Source organism: Culex quinquefasciatus, chromosome 3 (genome assembly GCF_015732765.1).
Source record: "Culex quinquefasciatus strain JHB chromosome 3, VPISU_Cqui_1.0_pri_paternal, whole genome shotgun sequence".
Taxonomy (NCBI): Eukaryota; Metazoa; Arthropoda; class Insecta; order Diptera; family Culicidae; genus Culex; species Culex quinquefasciatus.
In genome coordinates this window covers 93,510,393-93,519,121 of record NC_051863.1, presented here as the reverse complement: position 1 = coordinate 93,519,121, position 8,729 = coordinate 93,510,393, and the positions used below count along the sequence as shown (strand labels likewise).

General features: G+C 40.1%; 2 long non-coding RNA genes across 2 annotated transcripts; both read right to left on the bottom strand.

Annotated features, from left to right (window-relative positions):
• Positions 1–5,340: 5,340 nt before the first annotated feature.
• On the bottom strand, positions 5,341–5,981 carry LOC119770799. Its single transcript, XR_005278996.1, has 2 exons — positions 5,695–5,981; positions 5,341–5,634 (listed from the first exon to the last, which is right to left on the bottom strand). It is a non-coding gene; the product is annotated as an uncharacterized LOC119770799 (long non-coding RNA).
• Positions 5,982–6,807: 826 nt separating this feature from the next.
• Positions 6,808–6,984, bottom strand: LOC119770802. The gene is made up of 2 exons (XR_005278999.1): positions 6,947–6,984; positions 6,808–6,886 (listed from the first exon to the last, which is right to left on the bottom strand). It is a non-coding gene; the product is annotated as an uncharacterized LOC119770802 (long non-coding RNA).
• Positions 6,985–8,729: the final 1,745 nt, after the last annotated feature.

Sequence of the window (8,729 nt, the reverse complement as noted above, 5' to 3'; positions counted from 1 at the left end):
TTCCATCGTTGCCGCGGCCGAGAACGCAAACTCCGAACTTCAACACGGCCATCAGCAATAAACGCTTCAAAGAATCGGCAAAGACAATTGAAACTGAATTTATCTCGGGCTTTCCTTTACCCATCATCGGCTTCTTCTCCTTTTCACCGTTATCTTGTTACACTAAACTTTTTTTTTGGATTCCAAACCTTGGGTAGAGGCCAAGGACAACGGAGCCTTGCCCTGCTTTTTTTTTTACCCAACGAAAAATCACAACCACATTTCTTTCTCTATTTCTTCCTGTAAACAAAACAATTCACAAATCACTTGTTTTTCCTCGTCGCCAATGTGGTACTCTTACGACCACTCGCCACGCTACTCCAGATCAGACTGACTCTGCTGTTGTTTACTTCCCTAATCCTCACTTGACAGCTTCCTGCTAATCGGTCAGGGCTGTACTCGTTTGTTCCTACTGATGTTGGCGTCAGGGCCGTACTTGGGTACCACAGTAGTATCAAAACTTTCCAACTTTTAAATTGAAAAGTTTGAACTTTCTACGAATATTCACCAACGCGAACTTTTAATCCAACGAACGATCTTTTTTAAATTTAGAGTAATTTTTCTTTGTGTGTGGCCACCCCTGTTCTAGCATATGCGGCGAGTGTAGCTAATTTAGGTAATTTCAAATACTTAAAACTTTAAAATTCGATATCTCTGGAACGAAACATATTCCTTTCTGTCAATAAGTGATTCTTATGTAAAATTGGACGGGGAATACGATGGTGAGGTCATATTTAAAAAAATAAATAGGGCTGTTTTGAGATACGGCCATTTAAATTTTTCAATTGCGCAATACAGATTGAAAACATATTTTAATCTAAATTTTGATCACGGAAATGGATTCTACGTCCAATTTCCATCAAAATTGAGTCTAAGACCGACTCTTTAAGTTTTGTGGTTCCTGAGTTATCGTCGTTTGAAGATAGGGTTTCGCTCAAAAATCGCCAAAAGTCGATTTTTTGGGAGGGTACAAAAATGGAGGGGGAGGTCCGATTTTGATGAAATTCGGGATTTTTGCATGTTTTGATAGCTCTGCCAAATTTGAGCAGAATCGAAGATGGTAATTTTTAAATTTGCATTTTTTCTTGCACACTTCAGGTGGAATGACCCATATGTAGTATTGTGTAGTTTAATAAATGTAGTTTTTGTAAGATGAGTGTTTTATGTGAAACTGTGTGTACGTGTGCATTTTTGGACCCCGGAAAACCCCCCAAAACCCCACCAAATGCTTGATTTGTGAAATAATTTTCAAATTACCGGTCTATCAAAATCAAACCATCCACATTAACGACCCCCGTGGTCTCTATTGCAAGTTTCTGCTCGAACCTAGGAGTCCGAAGGCTTGAATGGAGAGAGCACCCAAACCTCTTTCTACTCCAAGGAACCTTCCACCCCAGTGTTTGAACTGACGACCTTTGTTTTAATGTTTACCGTGGTGTAGGGGTAAGCGTGATTGCCTATCACCCAGTCGGCCTAAGTTCGATCACAGACGATCCCGGTGGCATGTTTCGAGACGAGATTTGTCTGATCACGTCTTCCGTCGAACGGGAAGTAAATGTTGGCCCCGGACTAACCTAAAGGTTAGGTCGTTAGCTCAGTCCAGGTGTAGGAGTCGTCTCCCTGGGTCCTGTCTCGGTGGAGTCGCTGGTAGGCAGTTGGACTAACAATCCAAAGTTCGGCAGTTCGAATCCCGGGGTGGATGGTAGCTAAGGTGTAAAAAGAGGTTTGCAATTGCCTCAACAATCAAGCCTTCGGACACCTAGTTTCGAGTAGGAATCTCGCAATCGAGAACGCCAAGGCAATGCACGGAAAGGGGATCCATCGCCAAATCGCGATAAAGTTCGCTAAAACTAGCGAAAAATGTCGCTAATTTCTCAGCCTGCACAAAAATTACCTAGAATCGCTAATTTTTTTCGCTGGTTTGGAAACCGATGAAATTCTACCAAACCAGTGAAAAAAAACACTGGTTTGGTGAAAAATGTCACTGTTTGGGGGATCAGTTTTGCTAGAATCAGAAAATTTTCTCGCTGGTTTGGAAAAAGCGGCAGGGCACCAAAATCAACCAGGAGATTATTGTACTGGTTTTGGGAAACAATTCGCTGGTTCAGCGGATTTTTTCACTGAACTGGTGTTCTTTTACGCTGGATCAGCGTTTTCTATCGCTGACGTCCGGGTTTTTTTTTCCGGCGGCAGCAGCTCGTACCAAAATCAACCAGGAGATTATTCTACTGGTTTCGGCGAAAAATCCGCTGGTTCAGCGAATGTTTCCACTGGACCAGTGTTTTTTTGCACTGGATCAGCGTTTTTATCACCGACGTTTGTTTTTTTTGTTTTGGCGGCGGAAGCCTATGCCAAAATAAACCAGAGGATTTGAGAACCAGAGATTAATTGGGAATCGTGTAAAAGCATGTGGCAAAGTGGTTGTTTAAAACCGTCTTGCATGTTGTTTTTTTCCAGCGCGTGACCCGTTACCGACCTAAAAATCTTAAAGTTCCGTTCCGGTTGACGGAGGTTTACGGATGGAACAATCGTCAGAAAAGATTTCGCAGTAATGGAAGCAGAATTAAAAGAAAGTATAGCCAGGTTGTACTTACTTGCCACAACACAAACTGTTCCGCGGCCATGGCCAAGTTCCTCGCCTACGATTCTTGCTGCCACCTGCGACAATTTGTGCACTTATCTATGAAGCAGTACAAATACATCTCCAGCTTCACTGCACCGTATTTTTCTGCTGCGAGAACTTTATGGAAACGTGCTTCTTTTCATTGAAAAGAACCATTACCTGTTGAGTATGTATTTTAATGCTGAACACTTGATGCAGAACTTTTTCATGCTTTTTTGTTTTGAAAAAAACCCTTAAAGCAATTCAATTGCCACAAATCGCTTCCAAACGTGAACAATAACAAACATTTATGACGGCTGTCGGAAGGATGTGCGAAAACTTTCGCTGGAAAAGAAACCGTTTCGGAAATAACAAACCAGCGAAACCAAGTTGCTGGATTTGATTTCGCGCAGCCACCTTTTTCAGCGAAAAATTTCGCTGGTTTAGATAAAAATTTCGCTGATATCAGCAAAACCAACCCAGCAAAATTCGGTCGCTGGTTTGGCGATCGATCCCCTTTCCGTGTGCTGTAGAGCAGCGATTCTCAACCTTCTTCTAGGTTGGTACCCCCTGCCATGTAAATCAAGTAGGCTCGGTACCCCCGTTGAGAATCGCTGCTGTAGAACGAATAATTTCATTTTTTTAATGTTTAAATTTCCTGCTCGTCTCCCTGGGACCTGTCTCGGTAGAGTCACTGGTAGGCAGTTGAACTCACAATCGCAATCTCGCAATCGAGAACGCCAAGGCAATGCTGTAGAGCAGCGATTCTCAACCTTCTTCTAGGTTGGTACCCCCTGCCATGTAAATCAAGTAGGCTCGGTACCCCCGTTGAGAATCGCTGCTGTAGAGCGAATAATTTCATTTTTTTAATGTTTAAATTTCCTGCTCGTCTCCCTGGGACCTGTCTCGGTAGAGTCACTGGTAGGCAGTTGAACTCACAATCCAAAGTCGTCAGTTCGAATCGCGGAGTGGATGGAAGCTTAGGTGAACAAAGAGGTTTGCAAAATTGCCTCAACATTTAAGCCTTCGAACACCTAGTTTCGAGTAGGAATCTCGAAATCGAGAACGCCAAGGCAATACTGTATATTTGATTTGATTTTGTATCATTTAAATGGTAAAATATTGTTATTAACGTCTGCACGAGGTTCGCGATTGTTAGCGTCGGGTATTCTATGGTCAGTCGGTGTTATTTCCATTGCTTGTGTCATTGAAACCAATCATATTTCAAAATTATTAACAAAATGTCTATCCACATTCGATATCAACCAGTTATAAAGTACCAAAAACACCCTTTACTTTTTCGCAATTTACAAAACCACGCCCTTTTGTTTGGTCGTCCAATCATTATAGCGCATTGCTAGAACGGGACAAGTAGACTTTTACAGGGTACCACATATATAGAATACATACAGAATCAATAGCTAGAGGGAACAGAGAAGTTAGTATGACATAAACCACCGACTAAATACGACACTCGCGTTGATCGGGTTCAAGTTTGTTATCATTGAAGCTAATAATTAAAAAAAAAGTGATGTCACAGCAGATAAAAAGTGATTTGGAATCGATTACTACCGATGATTGTGGACTCCACGTGAACTCATTACCCAACTGTTTTCCTGAAATTTCAAGCTGTGTAACAATGAAGTACAATGCATATGAACGTACATACAAAAAGAATAAATCTTCTCTTAATACAAATTCGTTTCGCATTGAAGCTTTATTAGCCTGTAACGAAAAGAACATTTGTGACAGTAATGTTAAAAACAATGTGTATCAAACGGATGAATTTTACAACAGCGAATCTAATTCAGGGTACGTATTTTGAAATTGTCGATTTTCTGTTGATGTTGGGGTTTAGGCTGGTACAAATATTTAAAAACGTTTTTGTCACTATTTAAAAAAAAAATTCGTTGTATCAACCAAAATATTTTTGCATGCATCAAACTATTAGTGGTTTATAACAATACATTGCTTAATTAAACATAATTTATGTTAGTGTCGATTTATAATTTCTTTAATTATCTAACGATACAGGCTGGGCCGAATTTCTAGCTATATTTGTAACTACCCAAGTAACCATCCAGCACTAAAAGTAGTAATTGATCAGCACTAACAGCGCTTTACCTGCAGTGAATAACAGCTGAAGTGTTTTCAAAAATGTTGGAAAAGCGCTTTTACAGCTGATTTGCAGCTGAGTTTGGACTTTATATTTCTGTTTTAGAGCTAGGCCCCTACTGTTCTGGATCCGGCCCTGCAAAACATCAAAAAAAATTATGAGATGCAAAAATGTTGTCATCTCTTTCTCTCTCGTCCTCCTACCACAGTTCTATTTTCGGTTTGTTTACAACTTCTTTACCGACATCGCTGATGGGAGGAAATTGCTGAGAGAACAATTTATTTGATGAAATGCTTGGTGATGGAGTCTTGATACCAGGAACGGGGTTGAAGATGTTTTCGTTGGTCCATGCGCGCTTGCCGGCTCGCCTTAAAATGCGGTGGGATGCAGACGTAGTTTCTGCAGTATTTGTAAGTTGCGTGTCGTACTAAAATGTGCATCTCACTTTTGCTCGAGACAAATTAATCAAAAATTTAGGAAAATCCTACAAATCGCACTTAAAATCCAGATGTTCTCTAAATTCCCGTCACACAATGTCATTAATCAGTTGATTACTTAATTTGGAGAAAAAAAAACACTTGGGTTTGGGTTAAAATGTTTCTTATTTGAGCTTATTTCATAATCACACGCAAGTTGACATCTTTTCACCAAAATTATCAGAATGAGGTGGGCTTTCTAGCCATTTTGGCCCCGGGGCAGCTGGAGGTCCGCTAGTACATACCGTTCGCTAAATTTGTTGTCAAAATCCGGAATATCCATAGCAGCACAGACCTCCGTTAAAATCTGGAAAATTCCCTATTTTGGAAGTCCTTAGAACGGGTGCTTTTTCCTATGCTTTGCACGCCATAGATGCTACAAAGTGGTGGTTTTGTGCGTCCTGGAAGATATAAATTTATCAATCAATTATTGCAAACAGTTTATTCTGCTGTATACTTACAAAAATAGAAAAAAAAACCTTCCAGCTGCAATTTTACAGAGCACGATTTTAATCGCCATGTTGATTTCGGTGTGTTTGCTTTTCGAGTAAGTGGAGTGAGCGAGAGTTTTGTGGCATTTTGTTGTTGTTCTCACTCGCTCTCTTTCACTCTCACTCAAACCGGTAACCGTGTTGCCAGTTTTTTGAAAAAAATCATAACAGTGTTGCTAGTGACTGCTGGAAATCAGCTCTATTTTAGCTGTTGTCCGTGCAGTTGTTTTAAAGCTGTTTTGCTTTCATCTTAGCTGTTTTATGACAGATTTGCTGGGGTATGCTGTTTTGCAGCTTATTTATGATTTTTTTTAGTGCTGGATGGTTACTTGGGTAATGTCTTACTTGAATACAGAAAAATATTCGTACATGTAGTCGATATTTGGGTCCTAAAATGAAGCTTAGATTGCTGATATTATTGTTTACAGCGATAAAGTTTATTTTTCTGAGTACAATGACCCTTCACACAAAGAAAAACTACTCTAAATTTAAAAAGATCGTTCGTTGGATTAAAAGTTCGCGTTGGTGAATATTCGTAGAAAGTTCAAACTTTTCAATTTAAAAGTTGGAAAGTTTTTGATACTACCATGCATTTATGGAACAAAATCGTTGTATTGGTAAAAGTATTTTACTTTTAATTGGAAAAGAAACCTTTTATGGCAAGAATAAACAACATTTAGCACTACAGGGATAATTTCAGAAAAATGTGCTTGGTTTTTAACCTTTTAGTTAAAAAAATGTAAACAGTATGTTTTTTGTATTTATCGCTTCTCCACTAGCTTCTGCTTCATACGGAACTCCACCGGTCACTTCCGAATATCCCAGGCTGGACGGTTCCGGATGGAGGCTTCGTCGCGCGACAGCAGTGTAACACGATGGTCACGTTTCCGGCCTCAATCAGGACAGTCTTGGAGGAGTTGGCCATTGATTCGGGAAGGGTGGTCGACGTTTCCCGGCTGGAAAGTAAAGTGCCTGAACGGGGAGTTCCCGACCCTGGAAGCGCATCCGGAACATGGAGTTGATGAGGCCCTCGGAACGGAGTTCGATTTTGAACACGTAATCCTACTTCGAGAATTGCACAGATTTTTTTTTGGCTCACTGTCCAGATTCATTCGGCTGAAGCTGCGCCGTCGCGACGTGAGTGTTTGTGGGCGGGAAGTTGCTAAAAGAGATGGAAAGTAAGTGAAGTTGGCTAGCCACTGCACACATTCTCAATACTCACCGGTGCTGTCAACCACCGGCACCGAGTGCAACATCTGCGCTGACCACCTCCGATTATGTAGCTTTTTGTCGTCCTCCTCTTCGTCGGATCCTTCTCCTCACCATGAAAGTAAACTTTCTCGTACTTGTCCAAAAACCGGAAGTTAATCTTCTTCAACGCAATCTCGTTGTTCACGCAACGCTTCGGCAGCGCCATCTCCTCGATGATCTCGCCCCAGTCCTCGCGGGAATTGACCTTCAATCACCAATCCCGGGCCACCACCACCGAATACAACCGGTGCGAATCCACATTCCTCTCATCTTACAAAAACAAACAAAATCAATCACAAACCCCCCAAAACACCCAAACTTCCTTCTTACGCATTCCGGCCGTGGAACAGCTGCAGTTTCTACAGGAAGCTGGCCTTGTCCTTTTCTAGCACTCGACCTCGTCCCGCTCCTGCACCACCCTCCTTCGAAGGCGTTCCGCTGCTGCTGTTTGGCTTACGAAGGTTTCCGCGTCCGAGTCCTGGCTGCTGCCGCGGTCGGCTTTGCTTTGCGTCCTAGACTCACCAGCACCACCGAAACCACCAAAGTGTTTGTTTACATTTGCGACTTAGGCGTACACGGATACACGAGAACTTCAAAATGAAAGAAATTTTACAGTCGAATTAAAAGTAAAAACTTTTAAGTCAGTGAGCAATGAGATTTTCAAAAACTGTAGCAGTAAAAGTTTTCATTTTCAAAACAAGAAAAAAACTTTTAATGTAGCACATTTTAACAACTTTTTAATTCCAAAGTAAGTTACTTTTGTCATTACCGTAATATTTTTTTGTGTGTTTGTACGATTACATAGAGTTTAAAATGGATTTTTAAATCGGTCCTTCTTGACAGAAAAGCTCCTACTTGACAGCTCGTTCCAAGAGGACCATAGTTGATCCATCGAAAAAATGTTGTCTTGTCAAAAAAAAAAAATCGCATTAAAATGAAAAAAAAAATATCAGAAATGGTTTTTAAACGTGTTTTTTACCATTATACATAAAAATTTACATATGGCTTTAGTACCCAATTAGCTGTTGATTTATATTTTTATTGAATTTGCAGTAAATTTTATAATAATGCCTCACAAATTAATGCTGGGTGTTTTTATATTCGCATTTTTTTCGACTTCAATTTCAATTTTGTTTATTGATGGTACTTATCGGTTTTACATATTGTGGTATTTAAAACACATTAAATAGAGGTATGGAATTCCTTTTTACTATAAGGCTGATACGCAGATGGGAAGGAACGCAAAACTCCATACAAAAAAACGCCCAAGAAACGGTCAAGGAAAGGGTCACGAAAAGATTTTTCTTAAGTGGAACCAGGGGGATGCTAAAGACCGCCATCTTGGGTGATTGAGATTGATAACGCGCGCAAACTGTGCACAGTGAAAACAAAAATATTTCTTTTTTTAATAATTCAATTTTTGTTATAAGAATTAATGTAGTAAAAATCAAATTACACAGTAGTTAAGTTAAACGTTTCATGTGATAAAAGTACAACTTTAAATGAGGTCATCGGCCCGATGTGTGCTTAATCATCCCATCTTTAGAACTTTATTTTGCAAATAAATTGATAAAACTCACCTCACAAACATACACTAACTTTTAAACGTACATTGCGGTAAAATTTTACATAAAAACAATAATTACTTTGTTTCCATTTTATGCCTGCTGTTTTTGTACTTTTTTTTTACAGTGCGCAGTTGCTTTGTTTTGGTTCCGTAACGAACAGCTGTTCTTTTGTGCTGGAGCCGAAGT